The sequence below is a fragment of the Portunus trituberculatus genome, chromosome 38 (assembly GCF_017591435.1).
Source record: "Portunus trituberculatus isolate SZX2019 chromosome 38, ASM1759143v1, whole genome shotgun sequence".
Taxonomy (NCBI): domain Eukaryota; kingdom Metazoa; phylum Arthropoda; class Malacostraca; order Decapoda; family Portunidae; genus Portunus; species Portunus trituberculatus.
Window position 1 is genome coordinate 30,156,543 of NC_059292.1, and position 12,703 is coordinate 30,169,245.

Below are 12,703 nucleotides of genomic sequence, written 5' to 3' on the forward strand. Positions count from 1 at the left end.
GTGGTCCAGTACTGAAGGGATTAATGTACAGAGAAAATAATTAATTAGTAAAACCACGACAAATTACAAGTAGTACCAAGTGAAGCGTTTCTTTATAGGTTCGTCTTTATCTGTACTGTATGAATATATAGTATGCTTATTAGAAGTTCGTATTTGGTGAATGTGTCTCAAAAAAAGGGAATATCTACAAATGGTAATTTCTGAGTTTTTGTGACATACGTGGCCCTGCTCATTATTTACTACAAGCGCTAAGAATGGCGAGGACAACGAAGGATGAATATTATAAAGAATAAGTTAAGCAAAGCGAAATACTGTGAACAACCGATATAAGTACAGTTCCGCCTCTAGCAACATGTGCGAGCGATATGAACAGACAATAGTTTGTTTTAATGCTGTGTACCACGAGGGAAAATCTCTTAAAAATAAACGACACAGTGCTTCAACTAACAATAACCTGTAGTTCCATTCATTCAGCTCATGTTTTCACAAAGAACAGGGTTAGTAATGCTCCATAAAAAACAAGGTATATGGTAAGGCCCTAAAAAGTAAAAAAAAAAAACAATAAAAAAAGACAAAAAATGCAAAAGGGTCCAGACTTTTTGCAAAACAAAAACTATGAATACCTGTACAGGTGCGTGCAAGAACCAGTGAGTGTCACGCTAACACTAGCATGCAGGTGTTGCTTTATTTAGTAAGGTAACAGATGAATAGATTCGTGTTTTGACAAAAGTTTTTATATATAGTAAATCTCTTAATCCCTTCAGTACCATGACGCGTTCTCATATTCATTCTGGTTACTATTTAGTGATTTTGTACTGCTTCAGAAACTTATGTGGGGATTAAAATAGTGAAGACTCCGGTCATTAATCTTCTGACTTCCACAAACCTTGCTATTGTCAGTAAAATGGTCTAAGCACATCCGAAACTCGTGGTAGAAATGCATCCCAGTACTGAAAGAGGTTAAAATAAAGGAAATATCGTAAACAATAAGCGATAAACAACACACTCATTATTCACTATAACATTTTTCCCAAATACTGCAAAAAACTCTGCAACACACACGCGACACACTCATCCCTATATATACATCTGACTAAAACAACTTCAACATCAAGCACATATTTTAGTCATCTTCCCCGTCAAGGTTGTCATCAGGCGGGCGTCGAGTAAGCCTGAGCGTGCTGGGCCAATACGAGACACACTGTTTATCCCCATCCTTCACATCACCTCACCACTACCACTACCACCACTACCACCACGCCTTAACACACCCTACCTCCTTGCACCACATTCCACCCGCCACCCGCCTGACTCTCTTACCCTGCCAGCTGGCCTAACATAAACACCCCTCGCGCCCTCGTCTCCCGCAGCCCACAGGTACAGTACCGGGGCCCAATTTGGAAGTGTTTAGAGCCTCGGCGGTGAGCAGGAAAACAGATCCGGCATTGTTCTGGGCGAGTCCCGATATGATCTCCCGAGCTGTCTCAGGCAGACGTCCACGAGTGACAGATGTAATAGCTTACACTTGGACTTCGCTCTGAGATACTACAGGCTGCCTCACACCCTCCTCCTCCTCCTCCTCCTCCTCTTCTTCTTCCTCTTTCTCCTCTTATTTGCCAGTTTTTTTCTTTTTCCTTTTTTCTTCTTAATCCTTCTCTTCATTTTTTTTTCTTTTGGTGTTTTTCTCTTATTTTCTTTTTTGTCCTTCATATTATTTCAGCTTTTTTATTTTCTTTCTCCTTTCTTATTCTTTTCTTTTCTATTCTTCTTTTCTTCTTCTTACTCTTCTTCTTCTTCTTTTTCTTTTCTTTTCTTTTTTTTTCTTCTTCTTTTCTTCTTCTTATTACTATTATTTTTCTTCTTCTTCTTTTCCTAGTGATACAGTTCTCCTACTTCTCCCGTTGCTGGTGTTTCTGCTTATTTTCTTCGTCATCCGTCCATCTTCCTTCTCCCTCCCACCTTCCCTCCTACCCCTCTCTCTCTCTCTCTCTCTCTCTCTCTCTCTCTCTTACAAACACACACACACTCACTCAACTACACTCACATTATCATCATTTATCATTTTCATCATCATCATTATTATCATTGGACATCACATCGTCGACATGATATTTCAGAAACACCGTTCCAGTAATCGGCAATATTCCTCACACAGATACGCGTTTATTGCGACGAAACACGAGGAGTAATGAGATGATAATAACCTACAAATGGGAGATAAGTAAGCAAGGTGAGGAGGCAAATAATAACAGTGTTCCTGGAGTCACAAATGTTGGTTGTCTGTTTGCTTATGTTGTTATTATGTGTTTTTGTTCAGTGAGGGAAGATATGTTAACTGCTTCAATACTGGGAAACATTTTTATCTTAATATTTGTACACGACTGGACCATCATACTAATATTTGATAGGCGGTGGCGTAGTGGATAAGTTGGTGAGAGTGGGATCGGGCAGACGTCCATGTGTAGGTTCGAATCCCACCACGTGCCGCCTTGAAACTTTGTCATTTGTCAAGTGGTTATAAAGGGTCTGTGGAGGTTAGAAGGTTGATTATTGGCTACTACAGTCTTCATTATTTAAATCTCCACATGAGTTTCTGAAGCTATGTAAAAATCATCAAATAGTAAGTAAGTGGAAACGCGTCAAGGTAATGAAGAGGTTAAGATGGTTTATTAATTGGTGGTAATGATATTTGTTATTTTATTACCCACAGATGTTTTTTTTTTAGTTAGGGTTTTATTAGTAAAAGTAAGATATGTTGATTTCATCTTTTAGCTGTTTAGTTGTGGTTTTATTTTATTTCATTTGTATGGGTAGCCTTTTTTTTTTTTTTGAAGTTTCAGTCCCAGTTGTTTAGTTTGTTGAGTTCAGCGTTCAGTAAGTTAACCTCATCCACATATTTCATTCAAGTCTTCTGTATTCTTTTTTTTTTCAATCACAAAAAAAAAAAAAACCTACGACTACTCAACTTTTTTCTGCGAGAGTGTGATCTTTCAAAATTATAATCTACATACAGTACATTCCTACACGATCCTTTTGTAGAGACAAGAGCAATCCATGGCGGTAGAAGGGTTTAGGATATGCAGCGATACTGATGCTATTTTCTCCCTTGTTATCATAAGTATTCCCCTTCATGTGTGTGTGTGTGTGTGTGTGTGTGTGTGTGTGTGTGTGTGTGTGTGTAATCAGCGGAGTTATCAGCAGACCAAGGGCGGCAAGCTGCTGTGTTGAGTGACAATACAAACATTACTCACTCCTTACTCTGACTGGCGCCTTACACAAAGACACACAGAGTAACAAAAAGAAGAACAAACATTAGGCCCCGACCAGGATGTCTACTAAAACACACATCATCTCATCTACAGTAAGAGATGTAGAGTAATGAAGTAGCCACACACACACACACACACACACACACACACACACACACACACACACACACACTTACCTTAACATCAATTAGCGGTGGGAATACGTAATGTCTTTCTCTTTGTCTCTAAGTATTTTTCTGATAATTCTAATAGCTTTTCCTGTACTCAGACTGCATATTCTTCTTCCATCTCATTTAATTTTTTCCCCTTTTTCTCACTTCCCTCTTTCCACCTCACGTATGTATTAAGAGAATTAGAATAAGTTTCGCTTCTTATCTTTCCTTTTCCTTTTTATTTTGGCTTTCTTATTCTTACCTTGTTTTCATTTTTATATTCGTTTTATTCTCCTCTTCTTCGTTCTCCTTCATCTCCCCTTTGTTGCATCAAATGACATTAATAACCTCATATCATCACTCCCTTTACTTTCTGTTTTTTTGTACTTTTTTCTTATTACAGGACACACTTTTTACATCTTCCCTTCCTCCCCTCTTTCCCTTCTGTTCTCGCGTTTTTGTGTGCATAATACGAGATTACTATTATGAAATTACTAATCTTTCCTTTAGTGTGTTCGTTTTCCTTTTTCTTTCATTTTCATTCTGCTCGTCTTTGTTTCACCTGTAACTCATCTTTTCACTTGACGTCCATCCTTATTTTATTCCTCCAATATGTTCTCCGCCTCCACTTCTTTGTTTCATGTAGCTGGACGTTATTTTTGTCCCACCAGCTAAGTCTCTTATCAGAATAGTTAGTTTATACCTGAAGTCCTGTGCTGTCTTTGAGGTAGTGTAAGGTTCGTTTTCTGAAACACTTCCGCGCCGCACCTCCACTATTTCAAAAGGTCTTATTTCAATTTACATGAGTTTTTTTTTTTTAGGTAATTTTACGGTTCTAAAGGCAAAGTGACAAGATTTCAGCATTATTAACTGGAGAAGTACTCTTGAAAAATCCGCTGATCATCTCTATGACCTTTGAAAATCGTTATGGTGAGAGAGCAAAGCGTTTCTGAATACGGATCTAAATGAGTACCATAACGCGTTTCTCTATTCATTCTGCTTCATATTTGGTGATTTTATACAGATTCAGAAACTTATGTGGGGGAATAAAATAATGAAGACTATAACCATTATTCTTCTGACCTCCATAGAACCATCCTAATGTTAATAAAATGGTCTAATCGTATGCAAATCTCAAGATATTAATGTCTCCCAGTATTGAAGAGGTTCAAGCAAATACATTCAAGAAAGTATACCAGTTAAATGATAGTGACGTGTATTATTGTCTTATTACTGAAATGCTGCAAACTTTAAAAAAATGGATAAGAGAGAAAGAAAGGTAGTAAACTTTTGAGAAACATGATTTTTGTTCCTAAGGTTAGAATAAATTGAACTGAAGTTGAAATAATACGGATGAACATAATTTTTTTTTTTTTGTAATAGAATAAAGTAGAAATACAAGACACTGATTAGAAAACGGGTGATTCGGCATGAGAGAGAGAGAGAGAGAGAGAGAGAGAGAGAGAGAGAGAGAGAGAGAGAGAGAGAGAGAGAGAGAGAGAGAGAGAGAGAGAGAGAGAGAGAGAGAGAGAGAGAGAGAGAGAGAGAGAGAGAGAGAGAGAGAGAGAGAGAGAGAGAGAAACATTTATTGGAATTCTCCTTGACCGCCCCGGTGTACACCACCAACAAACCACCACATCTGATAACACTTTCCCTTCTTATCTCTCTTATTTAGTCGTTTATAAAGCACTTTTACGGACCACCACCACCACCACCACCACTACTCCTCCTCCTCCTCTTCCTTCTCTTGTTACTTTCACATATTTTCTTTCTTTTTTTTCTTTTCTTTGTTTCTTTCTTTGTTCCCTTCTTTCATTCATTCATTCTTTCTACTCCTTTTTTACATTTCTCTCGTTTGTTTTATCAATATATTCGTTATCTGGTTTGCTGTTTTTCTTTCCATCTTATTCACTGTCTATCTCCTGTACATTTTTCATTCTGTACATATATCTTTTGCTTTCCTTCTCTGGCCCGATGGAAGAAAAAGGATGGTAGTCTTTGGGTTCCTTTTTCTCTCCTATATTCATCATCATTGTCATCTTTCCTTCTTCGACCTCGTTTGCTATCGGCGTTACACCATCATCATTATCACAGCTTTGCATTTTCCATACATCGTTGCCGTATAAGAAGAAACGGAAGAGACTAAAATATTCCTCATCCTCTTTTTTCTACTTCTTCTTCTTCTCCTCCTCCTCCTCCTCCTCCTCCTCCTTCTCCTCCTCCTCCTTCTCCTTCTCCACCTCCTCCTCCTCCTCTTCCTCGGAACTATAAACTTATTTTACACAAAGTAGAAAAAGAACTACCATAAATTTTGTCATTCACTTATGTTTTTTTCAATAATTTCAGCTCCATTTTCCTCCATACAACCTTGAACGCACAGGATGAAGAGAGAGAGAAAAAAAAAAGAGGGAAGTTATACATATGAAGGGAAAAAAAAAAAAAAAAACGCCAGCATAATCATACACTGCTGATAAACGAACGACAGAAAGTGAGTAGGACTGAATCTTTTAAACATTTTGTCGTATACGCTTCTTTTCCTCCCCTCTTTATACATTTCTACTCCATACTCACACACTCACACATACACACACACACACACACACACACATACATACAGCCTTGAATGACTAAGATATTGAAGACTGAGGCAGAAATAAAAAAAAAGAGGATAAAGTAAAAACAGAAAAGGGGAAAGGAAGTGACATAAAAACATGACATAATCATACATTTCCTACATAAGTCACTTTCACCATATCATTTTCCTCTCAGCGCGTGACGGAGCGGCGAAACAAGAACCGTCCCATCACCACATTCTAATTTCCCTCCGTAATATCCATTGTCACTTCACTACACGGCATCCACCAGAGCAGCTAAAATGTTTCCTTCAACCACACCTATTCAACCTTCAATTCCGACTGCTTTTCCCGCCCTTTTATTCCCACTTTCCCTTCAGTTCCTAACGGCGGAGCAAGGAGAGATTTGGATGTCGGGGGTGGATGGTGGGTGAAGGAGGGTGGAGGTAGGTTAATGGAGGAGGAAGGTGGGAGAGGGAGGGTAGAGGAGGGATAGAGGGAGGTGAAGCGGAAGGTGGAGGAGAGGAGGGAGAGGTGGAGGTAGGGAGAGAGGAATGCGTGGTCTAGACCTGATGTATTTCCCGTGTCCAGCCGCGTCCTCAGAATGGATGTTACAGGGTGTGAGGCAACATTGTTAAGTAATGTGACTGTCACTCCCTCGGCCCCCCAAGACTCCCTCCTCCTCCTCTTCCTCCTCCTCCTCCTCAAGTCTACTCTCCTCCTCCTCCTCCTCCACCACCTCCTGCTGCTGCTGTTGCTTCTGCTGTTGGCCTTTTTTTTCTTTCTTTCTTGTCTTTTTTGTGCTTTTCTCTTCTCGTCTCCTCTCTCCTCCTTTCTTAATATATTTTCCTCGTCTTTGTTTCACCGCAGGGTAAGTTGGTTGGTTCGTGGTTTCTCTCAGTATTTCTCTTTTGTTTTTCTTGGTTTATATCTCCTCGTGCCGGTTTTATTTATGGTGTTTATGTAGCAAATGTTTCCTCACCTTTATTTCTTTTTCTATCTGAGGGATTTTTTTGTGTGATTTTTATTTTTCCTTGTTGGTTCTTGGGGGTAAATATTCTCAAAACCTTTCAGTGGGGATCATTTATGCATTTTTTTTTCCATTCGTGCCTCCTTTTTTCTTGTTTTGGGTTTCCTATCATGGGATATATTTGTTTTGAAAGTTTTCTTTTGTCGTGAAATAATCCAGTTATGGAACATTTTTACCTGTCTCTCTTTCTCTCTCCCTCTCTCTTTCTCCCTTTCTCTCTCTCTCTCTCTCTCTCTCTCTCTCTCTCTCTCTCTCTCTCTCTCTCTCTCTCTCTCTCTCTCTGTGTGTGTGTGTCTATATGTCTGTTTTTTGTATTGCTATATATATATCTGTCCCTTTACCTTCATTTTTTCTCTCTCTCTCTCTCTCTCTCTCTCTCTCTCTCTCTCTCTCTCCTCTCTCACATATTTTTCACTCTAAGTTCTGATGATAACTGTAACGATGGCATGGTGTTGCAATGCTTGTGTGTGTGTGTGTGTGTGTGTGTGTGTGTGTGTGTGTGTGTGTGTGTGTGTGTGTGTGTGTGTGTGTGTGTGTGTGTGTGTGTGTGTGTGTGTGTGTGTGTGTGTGTGTGTGCCTTTCAGGTGATGACTCGCATTACGCAACGCTCGGTGAGACACGGATACATAATTTAGTCGCCGGTTTGGTGGAGGACACTCTGGCGATGGCGACGCGAACTGTACATTCCGACAGACGTGTAGTCATTTCAGGCGAATTTCCGGGTATTGGTGAGGATTCCCTTCTACCTTTTTTTTTTTTTTCTGATTAAGTTGTCAATTGTTTGTTTTTTTCTTCTTCAGCCTCTCCATGTTTGTTTTGTAGTAATTCCTCTAAGTGCTGATTGGTAAAGTGTCTAGTTTTTCTTCTTGTTTGCTGATAAAGTTGTGAATTGTTTGCTTCTTCTTCCTCCTCCTCCATGTTTGGTTTGTATTAATTCCTCTAAGTGTTGATTGATAAAGTGTTTCTATATTTTTCTATTGTTTTCTTTTTTTCCTCCCATTATCTTCTTCATGTTTGCTAATAAAGATGTCAATTGTTGTTTTTCATCTCCAAGTTTGCTTTATATAAATAGCCTGAGTATTAATTAGTAAAGTGTTTTTAAAATTTGTGTATTGTATTCTTCTTGTTCTTGTTTTTGTTCTTATTTTGTTCTTTTTCTTCTTCTTCTTCTTCTTTGTTGATAAAGTTGTTAATTATTTGTTTTTCTTCTTTATTTGTTTCGTATCAATTCCTTAAGTATTGGTTGGTAAATTTTTTTTTTTATTATATTTTCTTCCTACTTTACTTTTTGTAAAACTTTTTTCTTCAATAACAATTTTTTTGGGGTTTTCTTTATTTCTCTCTCTCTCTCTCTCTCTCTCTCTCTCTCTCTCTCTCTCTCTCTCTCTCTCTCTCTCTCTCTCTCTCTCTCAGTTCCGTGTCTTGATTTCATTTTCATATTTTCCCTTCGTTTTGCTTTCCCGTGGTTTTCTTTCTTTCTTTCTTTCTTTCTTTTCACACCTCTCCTCATTTCATTCCTTGTACATCCACTGGTGATATCTTTCTTGGTTCTTTGGATGTCTTATTCTGGTAATTCTTTTAGTCTAATTTCGTATATAATTGAGTTCCGTCGCAGTTTTTCTTCTCTCGTTTTCTTACTTCGGTGTTGATATCGTCTTCCTTCGTTTTATTTATCATTTGCGGTTTTATTTCCGTTTTCTCATATTCCCTCGCTATTTTTCGGTATTCTCATCTCGAAAGCAGTGAATCATATACTTCTCCTATTTCTTCGCCTTGGTTTGACTGATATATTCCTTGGTAGTATTTCGACTATTTGCGTACATGCGAGTTTCATTACATAGTTTTTTTTTTCCTTAATATTCTTCATCTTGTTATTAAGACACGCTTTTCCTTTGAGTCACCACGGTACAGATACACAGGTACAGTACAGATGTGACGCATGAATAGACACAGGTGATTACATACAGTGGAGGGAGATTTGGGAGGGTGGTCTTGTCTTTTCCTTCACCTGGATCAGCTCGGCTCGCAGGTGTGATGGGTAAAAAAAGCACCTGACGGAACCCAGACAATCAAACGATGTAGCTTATTATTACCATCATTGCCGGTGAGTGAAGGTTTCCGCTGACGTGTGTGATACTGGTGAACATTATTAAGTCTTTGCTTATTTGTCCTCGCTGTCCGATTTAAAGATTAAGGAAGTCTTGTCTCGAGGAAATAATCTCGTATATTTAGTTACTCGCGTATCCTACAGTACTCGTAAGTCTTAGTTGGTTCTCTTTGGTGAGTTATGTTGGTTCAGTATGAGAGTTTTGTGTCACCAGTAGTGCTTAGCGCCATATTCAGAGACGCTTTCCTCTCTCACCCCGACCATTTTCAAAGACCACAGTGACGATTAGCCAAGTTCTAAAGAGTATTTTTGCAGTTGGTAATGCAGAAAATTTATTAACATGTTGCTAGAATTACAGAACCATCCTTAAAAATCCGTATTACTTCAACTAGAGCTCTTTGAAAACGTAAAAGTGCTGTGAGGCGCGGAAATGTTTCAGAATATGGGCTTTAGTCTTGACATGAGTGGTGGTTATTGGTTTAGTGAACATATCGGGCACTGCTGCTGGTTTGTGAGTCATGGCAGTATATCTTATCAGCGTGATGCGGGGTCTTCAATAAAAGCAAGGTGTGTAATTCAGGAAGGCAATTTGTGGTGCGATTCTGAAGTACTAATGTCTGTCAGTAAGTAAGAAAAAAAGTACATATATTAATACTTGTTACTGATATTAGAAGTAACTGATAAAAGCAAGACTTGTAGTTATAGATAATATCGTGATGAACAGTGTAGTTTTTTTTGGCCAAGTACCTTTTGTCGGTGAGTGAGGAAAGTACATGTGCACCGGTGAACACGTGTTAGTGACGCCAGCAGCCATCATTAAAAGCAAAACGTGGAATTCTGGGTAATTTCTCATGAACAGTAACGTTTTTTGGTGAACCATATCGCTCAGGAGGAAGGAGAGAGAGAGAGAGAGAGAGAGAGAGAGAGAGAGAGAGAGAGAGAGAGAGAGCAACCATGAACACTTGTCAGGAGTCATCGATAAAGCAAGGCGTGTAATTATGAGAAGCGTCTTGATGAGCAGGAAGTCTTTTCGATAAGCATCAAACACTGAGGGAGGAGGACAAAGACTTCACTGACGAGACAAATGTAAAAACACTGCGTCATACAAAAAAGATAACGGATGTAGCCATTATCATCCACTTTGCCCTCACTGTGACTTAAAGCAGGGATAGATATACCTGAAGAGAGTAAGGTGTTGTACGAATTAGTGAATGAAACGAGTGATGGTGGATGAGACTGTAAAATGTTACTGCATGTTACACGAGTTGATAAAAAGAGATATATAACTAAATACAAGAGGACAGTTATGATTATAAGGGAGGGAAAAGAGCCAATCACGTGAATATAATGGACAAGCTTAAAATTTGTTTACATGTTATAGGAATTAGTGAATGAAACGAGATGATGAGATTGTAAAAAGTTAGTACATGTTACACGAGTTCATGAAAAGAGATAAATAAATAAATGAGGAAAGTTCTGATTATAATGGCGGTGAAGGTCAACTACATGAATATAATGGAAAAGCTTAGAATTTGTTTACATGTTAGAAAGAGAATTATAGTTTTAAGTTACATGTATTATATTGGATCAAACTCTCGATAGTTAACTTATATCATCTCTCTCTCTCTCTCTCTCTCTCTCTCTCTCTCTCTCTCTCTCTCTCTCTCTCTCTCTCTCTCTCTCTCTCTCTCTCTCTCTCTCTCTCTCTCTCTCTCTCTCTCTCTCTCTCTCAAATTCTGTGCACGATTATCTGCTCAAGTGTTTCATCCTCCATCACTATGTACTAATTCTTCAACCTACATATCTACACAACATTATGTATAAATAAATATCCATCTGTCTAATAACCCGTTCATCCATCCAACCCTAATTTAATCAATCAATCTATCTGTCTACTTATTCATGTACCCTAGAAACTACCTACCTATCACCCTACATACCTAACCACCTAGAACACATCGAACCATCTTTCTCACGCCATAAAATTTAATCTTTACACAACGTAGTATAAGCAAACTAAGGCTGAGACAGAAGTGGGTGGCCTCCTTACATTGCAGCCTCACTCCTTCCCTCCCTCCTTCCCTCCCTGCTCCTCCTCAACCTTTCATTCGCATAGCTCCTTTCGCGCGGTTTGTTTTCCCTTTTATAACCCGATAAGGCAGCGATAAGCCAAAACGAATCATAGCCTGCAAGGTGTTCTTCAAGCAGGTGCAGGAAGAGAGAGAGAGAGAGAGAGAGAGAGAGAAGGAGGGAATACGGGAGAGAAGTAAACGAAAGGGAGGAGGAAAGGGAAGAGGAACCACCACGAAGCTACCACGCAAGAGCCACGAGGGAAGGAAGGAGAGAGGAGCAATGAGGGAGAGGGGAAGGTGGAGGTGCATTCTCGTGGTGATAAATTAGAGTGGAGAGGGAGTGGGATGGAGGAGGAGAGGTGAGAGAAGCCATTGTCTCCGGCGCCACCAACCTCCACACTCTGGGTAAACTGACCCTATCTGACACCATCTTGAGACGGGAGGGAAGCCGAGAGGAGAGGAGAGAAATGTGGAGGACGACGAGGAGGAGAAGGAGGAGGAGAAAAGGTGTGGAGAAGACGGAGTAGGTCGTAGTGAAGCAAGTAGTGGAGGAGGTGGAGGAGGAGGAGGAGGAGGAGGAGGAGGGAATAAGTAGAAAAGTTTATAATGTATAGAGAATGAAGTAGATGTAGCTAGATGAACATTGCACAATAAAACATGTGTGGCTTCTCAGTGTTCCTTCGTGTGTTGCTCTGTGTTACTGTCCATTAAAGCAACACATATTTCCCCCTTCTCACCATATCTAAATCAAAACCCACAACGTAAAGAAAAGCATAGAAAAAGAAAAAAAAACACAAAAAAGCTCATCAATACAAGCAACACTGGGAGAACAAAATTGCAGTAACCAACTAACAGAGGATGAATTAGATGTAGTAAGGTGAATATTGCACAATAAAACAACATGTGTGACTTCTCATATAGTGTTCCTTCGTGTGTGTTGCTTTGTGTTACTGAACATTAAAACAACACATTCTCATCATATCAAAATCACAAAGAAAAGCATAAAAAAAGAAAAAAACCCACGAAATACAAGCTCATTATTACAAACAACACTGGAGAAAAAAAAAAAATTGCAGTAACCAACAAAAACAGACGAAAAAAAAAAAAAAAGGACGAAAGCGACAAACACACCAGAAAACACAGGGGTGAATAATTGACCGTCCATTCCCTGAACCGAGGAAGGCACAATAAAGGGTGACTCATGCAGCCTTTAGCCACCACAGAGGCGTTGATCAAGCACGCTGGTATTGGTGCACTTCAGTACCAGGACGCGTTTCCATATTCATTCTGTTTACTATTTACCAATTTTATACAGCTTCAGAAACTTGTGTGGGGATTGAAATAGTGAGGACTGTAGCCATTAATCTTCTGTTCTCCAATGACCGTCCCTAATGTAAATAAAATCGTCTAATTATACCCGAGAATCAAGGTAAAATGCGTCTCAGTACTGAAGAGATTAAGACGAACCTGTTGGGACACACTGACGAGCAGACGAGAGGG